The 5,253-nt window shown below is 34.8% G+C and overlaps 1 long non-coding RNA gene across 1 annotated transcript; it reads left to right on the top strand.

Moving 5' to 3' along the window:
- The first annotated feature begins 2,400 nt into the window (after positions 1–2,400).
- On the top strand, positions 2,401–4,380 carry LOC130957882 (uncharacterized). Its single transcript, XR_009077295.1, has 5 exons — positions 2,401–2,588; positions 2,680–2,763; positions 3,350–3,483; positions 3,917–3,984; positions 4,148–4,380. It is a non-coding gene; the product is annotated as an uncharacterized LOC130957882 (long non-coding RNA).
- Positions 4,381–5,253: the final 873 nt, after the last annotated feature.

The raw sequence follows: 5,253 nt of genomic DNA, 5'->3' as shown, positions 1-5,253 counted from the left end.
GAAGATTTTTGTTTCTTAAATAAAGTTGCTAGTTTCTTGAGTGAGTCTCTCAAAGGCAAGTTCAAGGTTAGATAGCTTTTGAGGTTCATGAGATGGTTGTGGGTGGTTTTGTGGTGTATTGATGTTGTTTTGAGAATGGAACAGGACATTTTGTGGGTTTTTAAAATGATTTTGGTAGGTTGGTTTATGGTTAAAATTGTTTTCATTGTGGACATTATTGTTATTTGAATCATTGCTTCTTTGTCTCTGACCTTATTGACCACTCCACCCAAAGTTTGGATAGTTTCTCCATCCAGGATTGTATGCTTTTTGAATAAGGGTCATTTTGTGTCCTGGAAGGGTTCCCCATAAAGTTGACTTACTCCACTGGTGATTGGTCCATGTTGAATGTGGTATAGTTCCCTCCAAAGTGAATTCCCTCATTCATGTCATAAGGTGAACTTTGAGTATTGATTGTAGAGATTTGCATTCCTCCCATTTGCTTTGTAAGTGTTGCTAATTATTGGAACATGATCTTGTTTTATGCCATGAGGGTGTCTAGAGTTTCAAGCTCTATCACTCCTCTTTTCATGTTCATACTTTTTTCTGAAGAGTAGAGGTATTGGTTGTTTACAACAATATCAATAAGCTCCATTGCTTCATTAGGAGTCTTCATATGGAGTAAACCCCCTGCTGAATGATCCAATGAGTTTCTTGATGATTGAGTGATCCCATCATAGAAAATTTGTAGTTGAACGCAATCTGTAAACATGTTTGGTGGGAATCTCCTCAACATCCCTTTGTATCTCTCCGATGCCTTATATAATGACTCCCCCTTAAGTTGCTTGAATGTTTGAACCTTTGTTTTTAGTTTGATCAACCTTTGAAGAGGAAAGAACTTAATTAAAAACTTGTTAACTAAGTCTTCTCATGTAGCAATGCTTTCCTTATGATGTGTCTCCAACCATTGAGTCTCTCTATCTCTAAGAAAGAATGGGAACATGAGCAATCTATAAGTTTCCAGTGGTACCCCATTGGTTTTCATAGTATCGCAAATTCGAAGGAAGGTTAATATATGTTGGTTTGGATCCTCCTGAGGACTACCTTTGAATTGACAATTTTGTTGGACTAAGGAGATGAGTTGTTGATTGAGCTCAAAATTTATTGCATCCACATTAGGGTCAATATACTACTCCCAGAATTTCCAGGATCAGGGGTAGTATAAGATCCCAATGTCCTCTTGACAAGTGGAGCATTATTACCACCAATTTTAACATTGTGGTTATGATGGTGCTCCTCAGCCATACTTGACTCATATTCTTCTTCTTCTATTTCCTCAACCACGCTCTTATCTCTAGCTTGTTTTCTTATTCTCCAAAGAGTTCGTTCTATCTCTGGATCATAATATGTTGACTCTCCTTCTAAATCACCCTGCATACACATAAAACACCAATAACTAAATTAATAAGGTTTTCTCTATTAGAGTTCAATTAATGCTAAGTGATGCAATATCTCAAACAAGGTGACCTAAAAGCGGTCTATGATCACGGTTTTGAAAGGGTAAACTAAAAGGGTCTATGGTCACGGTTTTGGAAGGTGACCTAAAGCGGTCTATGGTCACGGTTTTGAGGGGTGACCTAAAGGGGTCTATGGTCACGGTTTTTCGAAAGGGTGACCAAAAAGGGTCTATGGTCACGGTTTTGGGAGGTGACCTAAAGCGGTCTATGGTCACGGTTTTGGAGAGTGACCTAAAAGAGTCTATGGTCACGATTTTTTGAAAGAGTGACCTAAAAGGGTCCATGATCACAGTTTTAAAAGATGACCTAAAAGGATCTATAGTCACAGTTTTAGGAGTGACTTAAAAATGTCTATATTTTTATAATTTTAAATATTTTATATATTTAAAATTTAAAAATTTTAATAATTAAAAAATAATAAAAATTTTATATAATTTACTTTAAATATTAAAATTTTAAATCTAATTTTATAAATAAAAAATTAAGTTAAATACTATTAATTTTAAATTAAAAATTTATTTAAAATTTAAAACTAATTAATAAGTTGATAAATAAATATTATATTTTTAAAAGAATTTAAATAAATTATAGTTGATTTTTAATTACAATTCTACCCTCTAATTTTATTAAAATTTTTACACTACTCTAATTCTAATCCTAATCCTAACTCTAATTACTATTCAAAAATATTTTTATAACTAAATAAGATTTTGATCATTTAAATATAAATTAATTAAAGATCAAATGCCCCAACACTTGGTCATTTTTTTTTCTAAGTCACCAACGTATAACACTTCGCTCTCACCACCAATCAGAGAAGAACATATTAACTCGTTCTCACCACCAACACTTCGCGCCACTCAATCCCAAATCGGAGGAAGGTTTCGCCGTCACCACTCACCATGCACTACTCGCCACTCCACCAGAACCGTAGCTCCCTCTTCGCTGTGTGCTCACCGTTCCTCTTCCTCGCTCAACACTCACCACTCACCACTCACCACTCGAGAACCATTGCTCCTCTTCGGTGCGTGCTTACATCGGGAAGACTCTGTGGTCAGCATCGTCGTCCCTTCGCTCACCATTGTTGAGAAGGTATGTATTCACCTTCACTTGGTTCTAAAATTTGAGAGGGTTCCGATTTTAGGGTTTTCATTTTGGGGGTTTGGCTATTGTTGTGGCGCAGGTGAAATCGTACCCAACACTCCATTCAAACAGGTGAGCTTGGCCACCACCAACCTTGCCCCGGGTTTCAGGAAGTTCTTAACTGGTACGTTGGCTATTATGTTTGCAGAGCACTCTGTTTAGACAGAATATGCATGTTGCCTTCTCTATTGTATGATATATGATATGATATTATTTGAATATTCTGCTTTACACCATTTGGTTAATCTATATGCATGCCCCCATGAATTGAGGAAAGCCAGTTAGCGCAGATGTACATACAAGAACTGAAGTTAAAGAAAAACGAAAATTAATGTTGCTTTTTGTTTCACATTGGATGGGAAATTTCATGTTAGTTTTGATTAGATCATTATAATCCTTTGAAAATGGATTATTTGAGTATTTCAGGTTTGACAGCAGAAGGGATTATAAGACTAGCTAACAAGGAGTGTCTCTAATATGTCAATTTGCTTTCATTTCTTAACGGGGTTTCAATCTTGTGTGTATAGATATAATTTTTGAATACTGAATAAATAATTGTAAATAACTACTATAGTGGACACCAAAAAAAAAACTACAATAGTATTCTTTTCATGTATAAATAGATTCAGATGATTTTTTTCCAGTAATTAATTCCAATCCTGTTTGTTTGTTTATTTGTTTCCTTTCTAATTTTTCATTTTCTTGATCAGGGGTCTGTTGCCACAACAAACAATACATCTGTCTTGTCCCTCACATTTTATTCATCATGAATGAGGGGATGCGTTACTAAGATTTTTACCAAAACTTAGTTACCAGTTGAAGCCTTTCAGAGCCATATTCCAGTGTACATTTTCATCATTGTTTCACACTGCTATCGCTGATCATTATAGTGTGCATTTTCATCATTGTTTCATTGCTTTCACACTGCTATCTATATGGAATTAAAGCAGTATATAATGGCCCAAACAAGAAAGAAGTAATATAAAATACTTACTGAGGACCAAAGAATTATGTATAGTCTCACCCAAATTAAAGCCTAAAGATTTGACTTTGTTAATTATTAGTTGCTTTGAATTATATTATTAGTTGCTTTGAATTATAAAGGATTCTTTTCACAATTGCTTCAGTGCCATATGTTCCTAATTTGCAATAAACAAGCTTTCCCTTCACCTTATTTGGATCTAAGGAACCTCCAAAGCAGTATCTATATCTATGCATTAATTAAATTCTTCTTTGTCTATATGTTGACTTGTTTTGTTTATGTATTCCAATTACAGGATTTTTTTTCTTCTCCTTGGCTTCCGCAACATTCCTAAAAGACTAAAGCCTCTTCTTCACAGCACAGGTTAGCTTAACTTATCTGCTTCCTTTTGATTTTCCTTTTTATTTTTATGTTGTCATGAAACTAAGGTTGGGTTTGGTCTAATGTAAGGGTTTGGTCTAATGAAGAAAAATAAATGTAAGTGTATATGTCTAATGTGACTTTGCTTTGCATGTTAATGAAGCAGGTGTTGAGCTTTCATATGATAAAGTGGTTGAAACAAAAGTTTCTGAGCCTTGAGAAGGAAGAATAGCAATAGCAGAAACAATCTATTCTGGCAGAGTCTGAATTGTATTGCTGTCACACCTCGGGAACAATTTTGTTAATAATTTCTACTTAGTGTTAGTGTGTATATCACTGTATAAAACTAAGATTGAGACAAGTGTATTCACTTAACTATATTGATATGTTAGTTGGTTACTTTAATCACAACTTATCTTAATTGTTGATTATCATTTTTTGTTTAGATTTATTTTGTAATTATCATTATTTTTTTATGCGATTAAGCTTTAAAAAAAAATTAAATCTCATAAAACAAAATTGGCTATGGTCACGGTGAAAATCGTGATTATAGATAAAGCTATGGTCACGGTTTTAAGGTGAGGTGACTATAGAGCTATGGTCACGGTTTTTTACCGTGACTATAGATAAGGCTATGGTCACGGTTTTAAAGAGCAGTGACCATAGAGACTAAAACCGTGACCATAGATAAGGCTATGGTCACGGTTTTAAGGTAGGGTGACCATAGAGGCTATGGTCACGGTTTTTTACCGTGACCATAGATAAGGCTATGGTCACGGTTTTTACGCGTGACCATAGATTAACCTATGGTCACGGTGAAAAACCGTGGCCTAAAGTGTCAGATTTTGAAAATTGTAACTGTGACCATAGAAACCGTGACCATAGATAAAAAAACCGTGACCATAGACCTATGGCCACGAGAGAATAGGCCACGGTAAAAAATCGTGACCATAGGTCCAAAACCGTGACCATAGATCTATGGTCACCCTTTTTACTAGCTATGGTCACAGTTTTTTACCGTGACCATAGGCCTTTTTTTTGTAGTGAGTAATAGGTAAAAAACTAAAGAGCATATATACAGTAAGTGATTAAATGGCATAAACAGTAAAATAAAGAAAGCACACAAGTAAAAAATATAAAAAGAAACGTCTAATCTAGGTAGCCAACTAACATGGTCATTGTCAATCATAATTAATCCTCGGTAATGGCACCAAAAACTTGATAGAAATTTTCTATAAAACAACTAGCAAGTGCACCGGATCAAACCAAGTA

This window comes from Arachis stenosperma, chromosome 10, assembly GCF_014773155.1.
Source record: "Arachis stenosperma cultivar V10309 chromosome 10, arast.V10309.gnm1.PFL2, whole genome shotgun sequence".
NCBI lineage: Eukaryota > Viridiplantae > Streptophyta > Magnoliopsida > Fabales > Fabaceae > Arachis > Arachis stenosperma.
This window is presented reverse-complemented; position numbering and strand designations above follow the sequence as displayed.